We start from the raw sequence: 15,919 nt of genomic DNA, 5'->3' as shown, positions 1-15,919 counted from the left end.
CCATTGTGCATGAATAAATGGCAAAATAAAGAAAACCCTTTAAGAGCTTTCCAGCAGTTTAACCCAGAACCATTCAATTTCCCTTCATTTGTTCCTCTTAATAACTTTTTCCCCTAGGTAAAGTTGGGAGAAAACAGTGCCATAGTAACCTTGAATTTGTTATAAACTTAATAACATATATTGATGCTTTCAATAGCTGTGTGTGTGCATGTATATATACATGTGCCCCTGTGAATGATTCTCATATTTTAAAAGATTTATTTAAGGTAAAATCCAAACTGGTGATATAAGTTTGAAATGGTCTAATCTTACACCTTAAAAACTATATTGTATTGTAAATCAAAATTATCTCAATAAAACAGAACACAATAAGAATTTGGGGGAAAAAATCCATAAAAGTCTGGGGTTTGCTCTTTCTAACGTTCCTGTGATGCCCTTGTCTTAGACCTCAGCCCATTTATTTCAGTTCTGTTTAGAGTACTGAGCTAGCATTGTCCTTGGGTTGATATCTTTTTCAGCCTAGAAGGTGAATTAAGCTCAGGGACTAAAGGATATAAGTTAAACTGAACTTCCAAAAATTGCTGTCTCTACTATCAACAAATTCAAGCTTTGAAATACTAAATCTCATTAGCCAGCACATTTTACTCAGTCTCCTCTAAGTTTTTACTAATATGTACACATATAAAGAGACTTGAAGACCAATAGCAGTTTTAATAAAATGGAAAGAGTCCACTATCAGTTTACATCAAGGCACTGCAATGTGGCCACACAATGGAATACTATTCAGTAATAGCAAAAGACAAAATGTTAGCATTTACAGCAAAATGGAAGGATTTTCTGAGTGTTATTTATAGTAATCAAATCAGAGTGACAAAGAAAAATATTGGACAAATTTTATGTAGTGCAGTTAACAAAGTAAAACACTTACAAAAATGAGTGAGTGGATGCTAATAAATGAAATGAGGTTTCCAAGCATAGGGAAAGGAAGGAGTAAAAAAAAAAAAAAAAGAGGCTCACAAGGCTTACCGAAAAATAGAAAGTGTCCCCTGAGGTATTATTCCTTTCTTCTTTCTCAAAGCAGGTATTTCACTGCCCCCTTGACAAGTCCCTAAATTTGGCGCTATGTCTGATTCTGAGGTCTGCTCTCCCTGATTCAAAGACTGAGAAAAGTTCTTTTCTCTTCTCTGTGGCACCATGAGACTTGAGAATTCCCACCATGACTGGGCCTCTTAGGCCTCATCTGGTCACTGTTAGAATTACCAGAAGAAATGCCTTCAATAATACCAAAAATATAAAGCCCAATATCTCTAAAAAGAAATTAACCTAAGATCCGATCTCTGGCAAGCATCCACTAATCTCAGGAGATGTTAGGGAAAGAATTTATTCACCCAATAATTATTTATTGTGTATAAAGTATATACCAAGCACTAGATTAGGTGCTGAAGAAAGAAACAGGACTTTGCCTTAAAGATATGTTTACCATCAAGCAGAGAAAACTGATAAAGTGACATAACAGGGAAGCAAAAAGTGCTATAGAGACTCTTTCAAGAGTGCAAAAAAGGGTCATCTATGAAAATTAAAAGTGGTAAATAAAGGTCAATGAAAGCTATATATTGAATGGGTTAAGATTATCTGAATTCAGTGATCACTCTTGACTCCTCTAAAGTTGATACAGGTAATCATATGTTCTCCTTAATGTGATAGAATAGACAGCACAGAGTAACATTTTGATAGTAATACTGCAGAAAAAAAGGTACTGAACCTAATTATTTCTGAATTTACCTATTTACAGGAAATACAGGGGTTAACTATATTAAATGGTATCAAGAGGATGCAATCAAAATAAGGAAAATTTTATGAAGCAATTTATTATTTCAACAAATAATGTGTACGAAATAGCAAAAAAAATAATAACTGTTAGGTGTTAAGAGATATTTAAGACTTACATCAACCAAATATAATTTGTAGAGCTTGATTTAGATCTTCAGTTAAACAAATCAACCATGAAAATACATTTTGGTGACATTCTAGGAAGTGAAATATAAATAAGATCTTAGATGATATTAAATATTACTAACTTTGTTGAAAATCATAATGGTATTGTGATTATGTTAGTAATAGAAGAAAAGTGTCCTTATGTTAGAAATAGATAAGGAAGAATTCACCAACTATATGATATTGTATTTGGACCATAACATATTCCAGATATATTCTTATATTAAATTGTGAACAAAAAGTTGGTGAAAAGAAAACAAAAAAGGTATAGGTACAAGATCTTTGTTTGTTACTATTAACTACAAGGGGGACTTCATTTAATATAGAGATTCAGGGTAGAAGGCATTTCTATAGAAACCAGGACACGGTGATATAGATTATTACAGAGAAAGCCATGTGGAGAGTAAGCAGAAAACCAGAAAGGATAATGTTCCAGGACCGTGTCATTCAAAGAGTGAGTCACAGCTTGGCAGCAGGGTATCTCCTGATTTATTATAAAAGCAAAATCTCAGCCCATCTTGGATTCATTGAATCAACAACTGAATTTTTAATAAGGTCTCTGGGCAATTCATATGTCCATTAAAGTTTGAGGCCAATTACTATTCATTCATGCACATCTTTTAATAAGGTTGTTTCATTATCCATATGTGGGAATATATGTGTATATACATGTATATGTGTACACACATATGTACATGAGTAGATTAGATAGCTAGGGAACCATTACCAAAATGAAAAGGCAACAAACCTACCAAATGGATAAAATGTTTACATATTATATATGTGATATATAGATATATCTATATCTATCTATATATATATATGATATAGGCTTAATATGGAACATATACAAAGAATTCATACTACTCAGCTGGAAATAAAAACAATCTGACTGGAAAATGGGCAGAAAATCTGAAAAGACATTTTTCAAAAGGGGACATACAGATGGCTGACAGTATATACAGATGGCTGACAGTATATATAAAGGTGCTCAACATCACCAATTATCAGAGAAATACAAATCAAAACCACAGAGATATTACTTCACACTTGTTAGAAAGTAAACTTAATATACTTAATGAACTTAATGATATCTTTATTCTATTTATTGATAGAAGTGTAAATGTGAGTTACATGAGTGTAAGTACTTTTCAAAGCACATCAAGCTGCAAAATGTAAAATTTCAACATTGAATTTGATTATATTTCACTTTAAAATATAAATGTTTTGTAATCATTTTTTGTTCTAGTACATGGCTTTATTTTCAAGAAGTAAGATTATTAGTTCATCTTGGTTTGGTTCTGGCTTTACACTTAAGTTTCCTCTTTTGTCTCAAATTTTCACTTTATAATCCATCAATTTTAACTAATTTTAATACACCAAACTCCTATTTACACATGAATTCTGCTTAAAACATCCTTTACCATACACCCTACTAAATGGAAGAAAATATTTGAACGCCATGCATTTAATAAGGGGCCGATATGCAAGATCTATAAGTAACTCATACAACTCAACACAAAGCAGATAATTAACCCAATCACAAAGTGGGCAGTAGAGCTAAATAACTACTTTTATAAAAAAAAAGACAACTTAATGGTCATCAAGTACATTGTGATGCTCAACATCTCTTAAGATCTGGGAAAAGCAAATCAAAACTGCAATGAGACACAACGTTGTACCTGTGAGAATGAGCTATATCAAAAAGACCAGAAGACACAGTATTGGTGAGGATGTGGAGAAAAAGAATCTTTGGGCATTGCTAGTGGGAATACAAATTAATATAATACTTATGGAAAACAGAGAGGAGTTTCTAAAAATAGCAAATACATATTTAACATAGATTCAATAATTCTTCTAGATATTTACCCCTAAAAGATGCAGAAGTGCTCATTTGAAAGGAATCTAAGAAGCCCTGTGCTCACTGTAGCACTATTTGTAATAGCCAAGCTGTGGAAATGACCTTAATGTCCAAAGACAGGTGAGTGGATTAAAAAAAAAGTGGGACACACACACACATCCACATCTAATGGAATACTCAGTGATGTTTTTGGAAAAAATAATGAAGCATTTTGTCATGCATAACATAGCTAAAGTGAAATAGATAATTTTTAGTGAAATAAGTAAGGAGAAACACACTTGATTCATGTATATGTAGATAGAAACAAAACAGTCAATCAAAATCAAACCTAGAAATCTGTAGAATTAAAGTTACCAGAGAAGAGGGATCGGGAAGAGCAAAATGGGGTGAGGTGGTGGGCAGTGGATTACAGTGGTGGACCATGGCTCCACGGTGGTGCTGACATATATCTGAAGAAGTGCGATCCTATACTTCTGAATCACATACAGTGGTTTAAACCAATGTTACCTCAACATTTTTTTTAAGTGCCCTTTCCCACCTACTTCACCTCTGGAACTTCCACTTGCAAATTTTAAAATTTCACTGTTAGCCAGTTTCTATTTTTGGAAAGGTAAATATCTTCCACTTCAGTTCTGCAAAATCATATCACTTTTTACTACTGCAAAATGAATAATCAGAGAATTTATTTGCAGGTCTCTTTCACCATATATAGCCCTTAATGGTGGAGAACAGACCTGTAACACATACTATGTAGTAAAAACAACATTAAACATTTTATCAAATAGATGCTTTACATCTGGCACAAAGATGAGCACACCCATAAATATGTCATTTAATTTCCAGTATAATTTCATTTTGCAGATGGTCAAATTTAGGTATACAGAAGGTGTCTATCTGTAGTCACAACATTAGCACATTAAATGAAGTTTTCAGTGAATAGCTCTCTAATTCCAAAATCCTTGCTCTGAAATCATTAGGATTAGCTAGATCTCAGATCTTGTATTAAAAATAATAAGCATTAAACTGACCTAAAAAATGTACTTATGACATTGACAAACAAATTAAAGATGAATTTGAAGATGTCAGCTAATCTTTGCTTTGTACTTTTTTTAAAAAGATTTATTTATTTGTGCATACATAATTGGGGTATAGGCCAGAGGTGGTGAGAGAATTAACCAGAGACAGAGTAGGGAGCAGAACAGGTTGATTGATGAAGTACATTGCTGAGGGGAGCAGCAGACAGATCAGGAGAGGTCTACTGGTCATGTGGGTCACCTCCGAGGCTTGGGATAGAACTCATGCTGAGGTAGCTTTAGCTTCTCTTAGTGCTGTGCTTTAACCCGCTGTGCCACCAGGGAGGCCTTGTTTTATACTTTTTAAATCAGCATTGTGCATAGATTGTTTTTCTTCCTTATCTGCTACCACTGACAGTCAAGCAAAATTTCTAGCAAAAGTACATCATTTGACCTCCACTAGAGTTCCAATTCAATTTTGTCTTCATTAGTGCATGCTGTAACTAACTCTGTGTATATGTGAAAAATGATTTATGTCTTATCTATGTTTCAATGATTTACCCACAGATACAGAAAGGATATACTACAAGCTCTTAAATTGTCTCCCAAAATAAACTTTAAAAACTCCAGAACTCCATTTTGAATTTTTTGCTTTGTTTTCTTTACTACATTGTTAGGCTTTGTGAGTTTGGTCTCTGTATCTCCAGCTTCCCTCTACCCTCAGCAGTGAATGCCAGTATCATGATGTCTACAAACTCTCACCTGCGTGGACCTAACACTAAAAGTCTATGCTTAGAAAGTACTGTTGGCAAGACTGGCCTTTAGCTGAAATCTAAAAATGTGAAGGTAAACAGTACCCCAGACTGATTAATTCCCTAATTAGCAAGTGTTTCACAGCACCTAGATATTTGAGCAACCATTGTGATTTATAGTGAATCCTTGACTTCCTTCTGGGAGTCTGCAATTTTGATCCATGTGGAGCAAAGGGTGATTACCTAGCCAGCTCCCAGTAAATACTTGCACTTCTAGGCTCAGCCAAGCTTCTCTGGTAGATAACATTTCACACATCTCTTCACAATTTGATGCTAGAGGAATTAGACACATCCTATGTGACTCTGCTAGGACAGGACTTGTGGAAGTCTGAGCCTGGTTTCTCCTCAACTCTGTCCCTTTCCTATTTTTCCATAAGTGGTTTAGCTTTGTATCTTTTCAGTGTAATAAAGTGTAGCAGCGAGTACAATAGCCTCAGTTCAGTGAGTCCTCCTAGCCAATCATCAAACCTGGGAATGACGACGTCATGGGACTTCTTGACACAACTCTTATTCACTTTTATATTTGAAAAAAAAGTTTAAAAAAAAATAGAGCATTCAGTTAAAAAAATCTCTTCCTTGAAAAATAAATTTAATTATGTATTTATGGATTGTTCTCAGCTTTGTCTTTCCTTTTTTTTTTTTTTTTTTTAAAGATTTATTTATTTATTTGTACAGAACTGGGGTACAGGCCAGAGATGCGGAGGGTGAGAGAATTCACCAGAGACAGAGCGGGGAGCAGAACAGGCAGATCGACGAAGTACACTGCTGAGGGGAGCAGCGGGCGGGTCAGGAGAGGTCTGCCACGCCATGTGGTAGCCTCCGGAGCAGGCGGGAATCGAACTCATGCGGAAGTGGCTTTAGCTTCTTAGTGCTGTGCTTCAACCCCCTGCGCCACCAGGGAGGGCCTCTGGATTCCTTTTTAAATAATCAACTTTTTATTCTCAATAATGCAAATAATCAATAATTTTTTTAAAAGAAACAAAGTATAAAGAAATGTGTTTTCAGATATTTATTTTTATCAGAAAATTCAAATGACTAGTTTTACAAATTTATCTGTAAACTCAAATTTCTAAAATGATTTGATTGATTGAAGTAAGAGAACATACCAGGTGAAGTTCTATAGAGTTGGTTCTTTGAAAATGACCATCATGCTCAGGAAATAATGTTTTGAATCTATCAGTTGAAGGAGTTATAATATTTATTTTCCAGGAAAAGAAATGCACATCTGTGTATTTGTACCAGAAGCTGTGAGGGAGAATGAAATGTAATCAGTGTAGTGGAAAAAACTAGAAAAGTAGGTATTGACTGAGTTCCTGTTATGTAGAGTGCCAAGAAAGATTTTGTAGCTTTCCCTGAAATCTTCATTTTCTAATTTGAAAGGATTAGGTGCTATTCCATTTATATCATTCACAAGGGTAATTTGGACTATTTCAAAGCAATAAAATAGCAAATTAGTTAGGAAAAAAGGTCATTCTGTTACAGTAACATGAAATACTTAATAATGAATTATCAAGTAAATAGATATTTGATTATATGATTGATTTGGGGAAATAGAGCAAAAATAGAGAAGGAAAATTTAAAAAAACATTAATGTTGCAGTTGTAACATGACATAAATGACAATTCCTAACACACAGCATCTATTATGTCCCAGATGTTACTCTATATATTAACTCAAGTTCATTTTTAACTGCAGGAAATTGATTCAGAGAAAGATCACATATTAAACATGGAAACTGAAATCCATTGCTGGGTTAACTGAATCCAGAATTCAGGCTTGTAACCACTACACTGTTCTATACTTAAGGACAAGACACAAAGATTTTTCATGCTAATAATAAAAATTTGCCTTCTTTACCATGTTTGCTGTTTGTCAACTAGAACTGGGTAGAATGATCAAACCGAAATAATTCTAACTTTTCTCACAAAACCAAGAAACTTTAAGACTTTCCTGAAGCTACATGTTGTATGATCTTTTGTAACTACTAAGTGTTGATGGAAAAGTATTTCAGGTAACGGGAGTCTCTATGTTCATACAAAACAAATCACTGGAACACCAGTATATAGGGAAGGTGTAACTGGAAAAAATTATGTGCTAAGATACAAAGTAATGAAACAACGACTCTAATCAGCACAGGAAGGAAGACAAAAGTGTGAAAAAGATAACACTCATGAATAATTAAAAGTATTTCCTATTTTTTTATCCTTAGAAATCTCACATGTTTTTCCCATCAGTGATGGGAGCAGAAGTTTGTACCTGTAATTGGGGGACTAACATGTAGTTGAATGGAATAATTAGACAAATGTCTGTTAGTCTAAAACTACTTTCTTTCATCTGAATGAAATCTTTGGATTTGTTTTCAAAAACAAATGAAGAGTAAGACAAAAAACAAATGAAGAGTAAAACAAGCAGTTATTTTCTAGGCCTCAGTTTCTGAGTTGTTTAGAAACCTGTTGAAGTTTCCGTATGTTCTGCTATATCTTCTTGAATTTGTTTAGTAAGAACTGTATAATCACTCATATCCACTTTAACTAACAGGAAACTTATTTTTAGTGCCTTTCTTTAGTCACATATATTATGTAAGCGAGCCATACCCCTGTGTGTTTATTTAATGTAAATAATTCTAAATACAATTTATTATGACTGTTAACAGTAGCTTTACTTATTATATCCAAGAGTTTTTTAAATAATAGAATTTCCATTTTTAAAAACTGATATTATTTGGAAATTCTCAAACTTTTATTCTTCATGAATGTTTAAATTATTTTATTGTATGTGTGAGGGTGTGTGTGTAAGTTTAAATCAAATACCTTATGAGAATGAATAGATGTACTTTTTAGCAAGGGTTGATATTTTTATATAACATTAATATTTTGTCACTTAGAAACATGGCATCCATTTTAGTTTATCTCTCTGAATAATATTTAATAAATAGATGTATGTAGTTATTAAAAGTATCCTAGATTTTGTTGCTAGTACAAAGATTTTTTCAATAATTAACATTTAACTTTACTAATGTTTTTGCAGTCGACTTCACTAATTATAATTTTTGTTTTCTTTATGGATTTTATTTGACTTGTTTCAATTTATCATCAAATTACCTATACATCATGATGATTAATTTTCCCATTATTTATAATGAGAAAACTTGTTATTATTAACTAGCAATGTCAACCAATGTTGGTAATCCCATTGAATAGCATCCCTTTCATTAAGGGATCGATCTTTAGTACAATATTTCTTCATATATACTTTTTAGAAATTTAGTTTTCTTTAGCATATTTAAGAAGTTTTCTATTTTTATTGCATATGTTTTTATATAGATTGATTACTAATTTTTAATGAAATTCTTATAATGTTTCTGTTTCTGTAATTACATGATTTTTCTTCTCTTTAATTTTCTCAGTATTTCTCTAGGAAAATGTGAATGGCAACTTTAAGTGGAGTTTCTAGTTGTATAAAATTATTCTGGGCACTGCAGAACTCCAGGTTCTCACCAACATAAATTTAATAATAGATCATAAATCATAGGTCATTGCAACAGCCAAAAAAAGCCTTATTCATTTACAAATAGTTTTGATGTGAATGAGCCACTGAAATTTACATGAAGAATTTAGAATTGTGTGAAATATTTTAATGACTATACAACCTAGAAACTGATATTTTCCTGTTAAGATGAAGAAATTAAAACTCTGTTACTAACAGACAGATTTGAGTCAGACTGCCTGTTTGTGTATCTCATAGCAAAACATTTTAAGATTTTTCTTAGATTATGTCTTCAGCTAACTGAGACTTAGCTATTGGTTCCACTTCCAAGTATTTCCCTCATCATACTACTGACATTCAATTCTGCCTCCTGAACTGAGTCTTACCACTTTCTATCGTATCTATTCACATTCAACTAATCCAATTTGATGTTCCATTCACCCCAGGTTTGATATATCTCTCCAGGTTTGTCTGCAGAAATGTACTATGTAATAATAATATGAAGATCTTCACCTTATTAAAATATATCAAGCAGTTTAAGCTCAGAAAAATGAGGCAACTTGCCAAATATCATCATGGAAATGAATTTCAACTGCCAATACTGAAATTAATCATTTGGGAATACTTAGATTTAAAAAAGAAAAAATGACGTATAAATATATTCTACGAAAAAAAATCTCAATTTTGACCACTAAAAAGACAGCCTAGAATTTAGCATTTCATAACCACAAAATATACATCATCCTACTATGAAAATAATGCTAAGTCCTAATTTATTGATCAAAAAGGAAATAAGACACAATGTAATGAAATTTTTAAAAACTTAGAAACTCAGATACTGGAGATCAAGTATGAATTTGAATCCTAACCCCACAATTTGTTTGGACCTTGGGTAGGTTAATAAACCACATATATTTCAGATTCTTAATATGCAAAATAGGATAATTATAGTATCTACTTCAAATACACTGATTACAAAACAATTGCTTAGGATATTTTGAAGGAACATTCAAAGTTCTCTATAAATTTTTAGCATATTATGAAAGAGGTATACATTCCAACACACCACTTGTTACCTTAGGGAATTATTTCATTTTTCTACATTTATTTCCTTGTCACTAAACACTAGTTTAGAATAACTAGCTCAGAACTTCTAGTTTTATAAAAATAAACCCATCACATTATGTTTACCCAAAATTGGTTCACTATGTATATTTCACTAATGCATCATAATAAGGTTATCAATCACTGGTTCTCCATTTCCTTTTGAGCATTATATAACCTTAATTTTACATCACTATTTTACTGACATCCAGGCAGCAGTTATTTTAGTTGTTTCTTGAATTAATTGATTCTGTTAACACCTTATGACAGTTGTTCATGGTTCAATCTTTGTAGCTGCCCACCCAAGGAACATCAAGTACAGATTGGCTATCATAGTTCTGTTTGCTTAATGAGAAGGGGCAAAGAATATACTGCTTGCAAGTACAAAATGTCCAGAGTTTTGAAATATCCATTTTGTTAATTTCTCAGAGACTTGCTCATGAAATTTCTGTTTCATGTCTTATTCTAAGACAGTTTTCTCTGTAAAATCTACACTCTAATTGTTGCATTTTATCCTTTCATCTGCCTCTCCTTATTTAATAAAACATACGTCTTTCCCCCTTCTATTCATTAGCACTAAAAGCATTTCAGCATCTTATTAGGTGATAAGAGGTAAGAGGTGTATGCTCAATTTATGAAATGAGAGGAAATCTGTGTTTTAAATAATGCTTGTCACCCACCTAAGCTCCCACTAGTGATATGAAAGTTTAACTCACAAATGTTGCATAATAAATCAATTTCATGCATTAAGCATGAAATAACAACTTTGATAAAAGGAGGAAACATATATGCAATTAGTTAAAAATTCAGTAAATTTTTCTAGAGATTACTGGCTATTCTTTCATTAATACTAGTTTCTATTATATTCTAGGTACTACTCTGAATACAAAGATTTTTGAAAATTAAGAATGCATTGCTCTGGCTCTTAACAATGGGATCCTAATTTGATAGAGAATTCTATCAAATCATTTTTGAGCTTCTAAGTATGAAGTCAGAGGGGAAGAATCAAATGCCCTAGAAGATAGCTATACTTGTAGAAAGGGTATATGTGCGTGTGCACCTGTGTTTTTGTGTGAGAGAGAGTGAACACAAAGAAATTCAGGCAAGAAATCTTCACATGAAATGAAGAAAGCCTACTTTAAGTCAGTGAAAATTGAGACAGAAATGGAAAGAGCAGATTGTGAAGATACTAGGATTTACATTCAATAAGACTGATGACACATTAGATAGCGTGAAATATCAAGGATGATTTACAGGTTACTAGGTCAAGAAACTGAAAGGATAATAGAAACTTTGAGGATCCTTGATATATATAAGAGTTCCTAAAAGATGCCTGGACTGAGTATAGAGACTTAAACTGCAGCAACATTTTGGGGAACAGTGGAAATAACTGGGATAGGTAATATTATTCCCAAGGAAACATTTAGAGTAGCGGAAGAAGTAACAAAGACACATCAGTTCTTGAAACACATTTAAGACACAAGAACCAAAAAGAGACTAAGAAAAAAAAAAGAAACAGAATAGAAAAATTCTTTAACATTTCATTTAGGGTCAATGTTCTAATGAGTTATTTATATATTATTTTATTTTAAAACATTAAATTTGGCGAAAATATCTAAACATGTAACATAAAATGTTAGTGTCTTTAATATGTAAAATATAATATAAAAAATAAATTAAATCCTATAAATGCATTTTAATTGCTCAACCTAATTAATAATCTGCATATTAAGACAAAATGATGGATAGCATTAAAGTAATAGAGTAAGGAACCTGGAATGTTCTAGCCTATATAAATGCAATGAGAACGCCAGCAGAACTGGTATAATCAACTATTGTAGAACTCTGGAAAGTAAGCAAGAATTTGCAACAATCTGGAAATCATGAATTCCAGAAAAATTATTTGAATGTCAGTAAGGATATAAGGATATAAGGATGTAACATTTATATGGTGTATAAATGTTCCCTATTTTCACCTTTTTCCCAACCCCAACTCTGTGGTATCCTTGAAAAACCAACAAGTAATGTTTGTAATAAAAATCACCAGCTAGCAGAACATGGAAATGAAGACTGGAACCAGGGTTACCTTAAAACTTCACTGTAAGAGGACAATCATTACTTGATCTGTCAAGTAGTTTTATTTCATTTAATCATTAGTGCACCTAACTAATAATTCTCATACATGAGAATAATGCAGACTACTGAAGTAATTAAAAAGAATCACTAGCCAAACAAGTAAAAATAAAAACAAACTCTGAGAGGAGCATAAATATGATTCCCAGAGTTGCTCACTTATTTGTTAAAATGTCCATTGGGACCTCCTGGTGGCATAGGGGTTAAAGTCAGCACTATCAAACTATTGGCAGCTTCTGCAGCATGAGTTTGATTCCCAGCCTGGGAGCTAACCCACATAGCAATGTCTCCTGTCTTGCCTACTGTCCCCCTCAGCAGTGTATTTCTGTAGATCTGCCTGTTCTTCTCCCCACTCTGTCTCTTTGGTGAATACTCTCATCCTCTGCACCTCTGGCCTATACCCCAGTTCTTGTATGCATAAATAAAAATAAATCTCAAAAAAAAAAAAGTCCAGTAATTAACAACAAAAGTATGAGACAAGGAAAGAAAAAAGTAAATGATGGACATACAAAAGAAATAAAGTATTAACAGAAACCTTCCATGAGGAAGCCCAGAAAAAGAGGTAATAGTTTAACTCAGCTAATTTAAAAGTTCCATGAACTGAAAAGTTACCATAACTAAAGGACTTAAGAAAGTTAAGGATAATGTCTCACCAAATAGAAATAAAAATAATAATAATAATAACATTGATTCTGGAGGTGAAATTTCAATAACTAAGATGAAAAATTCACTGGTGGGGCACAATAGAATATTTGAACTGACAGAAGAATCTGAAATTTTTCAGTCTACGGAATAGAAATAATTAAGAAAACTAAGAAAACATTTGGAAAAGTGTTGAAAGTCTCTATCAAGCAAGTTAACACATAATAGAAGAAGCAGGAGAGAGGAAGGGAGGTAACAAAGAATATTTGACAAAATAATGAAGAAAACTTCAGAAACATTAGGAAAAAAACACTAGTATACACACATAGTAAACTCAATAAACTCTAAGTATTATGAATGTAAAAGATCTATTCTGAGATACATATCAAATTATTAATATGGTGGTCACAAGGTAGTGAGATGATATATTTAACTGAATGAGGGAAAGACTTACGAACCAAATAACATACATTTGGAAAAAACTTTCTTTAAAAAAAAAAAAAAAACAAAGGTGGAATTAGACATTCCAAAACAAAGAAAAACTAAATATTTGCTGCTTGTACACCTTCCCTGCAAATAGTAAGGTTAAGTTCTTATGGTTAATATGGAAGAACATTCCTCAGTAACTTAATTTTTTTTTTAAGATTTATTTATTTATGCATAAAGAACCGGGGGACAGGCAAGTGGTGCAGAGACAGTGAGAGGATTCACTAGAGACAGAGTGGGGAGTAGAATAAGCAGATTGGCAGAAATATTTTGCTAAGGGGAGCAGAGATAGAGTCAGGAGAAGTCTACCAGGACATGTGGGTCACCTCCCTGGACGGAGAATGAACTTGTGCTGAAGCAGTTGAGGCTAGCTTTCTAGTACTGCACTTTAACCCATTGTGTCACCAGGGAGGGCCCAGTAACTTGAAATTAAAGAGAGAAATAAAGAGCATTAATAGAGTAACTATGCTGATAATATAAAACACAGTATAACTCTATTTTTATTGGTAACTCTTTTCTCCTATATGATTTAAAAGATGATGGCATAGGCAAATAACCATTATATTATGTTGATAGGCAGACAAAGTATAAAGATCCATTTGTATGTTCTTTTAATTAAGTCTTTGACAATTGGACATGAACTCAATCTCCAGCTCCTCAGCCCTCCCAGAAATTAGGGGTAGGGACTGAAAGTTCCAATTCTTCCCTCTAAACTCATTATTGCCTCCACAGACAACAAGTTATCACTCTGGTGATTTCCAAAGTTCATTAATATAACTGAAGACACATGTCACTCTCCCAACTCTTAAAAAACTCAAAGCAGTGATCCAGAAATCAGAGGAAGACCAAATGTAGATAAGAAATATCTATTTTGGTTACTCAAATGATTAAAATATGTAGTTTTTCCTTATAAATCACATTATCACACCTAAAAACTATGTAATTACACATTCTCACAGAATTGTATGGTATGTGAGTTATATTTCAAGTAAAAAATAAATGATAAATCTGTACACCTACAGGTACATTCATATAACCTAGGCATTAAATAGACTCAGAAGCAATGACTGTAGGTTTTGTTATTAGACATTAACAGGTGCTTACTAAAAGTCTTAGGTGGCTGAAATGACTAAATGAATAAATATGTATAATATACTTGTTAAAAAAGGGAATAAGGAGAAAAATATCTATGTTATTTATAGATTGATAACAATGTGAGTAGTTTCTACTGTCGATGATGTAATTTCTCATCAAATTTGATTACTTTCATAATCAGAAAAAATCCAATAAGTAGGTTTTAAAGTTATTTATAAAAATGGCTCCTAACTCCTGACGACGACCTAAATACCATTATGTGTATAAAAAAGGGTCTTCTAGATTCCACAATTATTAGAAATAAAAATCAAAATATTGGACTAAATTTCCCTCGAGTATAAATAAAGTAGGTCTTACTAACAAAGCGCTCATTTATTCTTACCTGAGTTTTACTACCAACTGATAGTCTATATCCATCGACCAAAAAGTGTTTTTAAATAATAATATCAGATACAACTGCTTAATTACTTAGACACATAGCTGACACTAATTTAAATCTGTCTGCACATGTTTGCATATAAACAATCATAACCAAACGTGTCTCTTTATAAGTAAAGGCTTCTAGACTTAGAAGCAGCAACTTTGTGGGTTTTGTTATTATGACATACTTTTAAAAATGATGATTAGATGTGTTTGACATTTTAAAGCAAAAGGAAATATAGAAATGACAGGTTAACCACTTTGAAAACCTAGAAGCTCAGACAAGGTACAGCATGTCGAATTATTCTGAAATGTACAATGTTTTACCATCAAGTCCTGTATCTTTATCGACATTTTCCAACTATAAATATCTGAGTGAGTACAAGACTTCGGGCACCTGAGATCAATACAAAACAAAGCAGTGGAATTTAATAGAAATGGTATGGGAAATGTGGTAAGGGGAAAAAAAAAAAAAGTTGAGGAATCTAAGTATCAAGAGTTCACCATGACTGAAAATTCAGAAGGGTAACAATTTGCAATGAAAGAAAACCAACAGCATTTTTAACCACAAAGATTTACTACATACTAAAGGGTGCTATCCATTTTTGACAGGGTTGCTTTGAGTTCTAAGGGCTAATAATTTCTAAGTGTTTACCCTTTTTTTTGGAAAGAGTAAGAACACAATGCCTGTCGTTTGAAAATTTGACTTATGAATTTAAGCAGTTAATTGCTTTCTGCTTTCTGTGAAAACTTGGCCTCTTAATAGATTTCTTTTTTTCTTTTTTTTTTTAAGATTTTATTTACTTAAGCATGCAGAACTGGGGTACAGGCCAGAGGTTTAGGGGCAGTGAAAGGATTCACCAGAGACAAAG

At 32.6% G+C, this 15,919-nt stretch overlaps 1 protein-coding gene across 1 annotated transcript in view; it reads right to left on the bottom strand.

Moving 5' to 3' along the window:
* CTNNA3 (catenin (cadherin-associated protein), alpha 3) overlaps window positions 1–15,919 on the bottom strand; it is a 1,271,003-nt gene that overhangs the window by 650,802 nt on the left and 604,282 nt on the right. The gene's annotated exons all lie outside the window — the stretch shown is intronic.

This window comes from Condylura cristata, unplaced genomic scaffold, assembly GCF_000260355.1.
Source record: "Condylura cristata isolate star-nosed mole 26May11 unplaced genomic scaffold, ConCri1.0 scaffold00011, whole genome shotgun sequence".
Classification (NCBI taxonomy): Eukaryota; Metazoa; Chordata; class Mammalia; order Eulipotyphla; family Talpidae; genus Condylura; species Condylura cristata.
The sequence above is the reverse complement of the archived record's forward strand: the minus strand, read 5'-3'. Positions and strand labels throughout refer to the sequence as shown.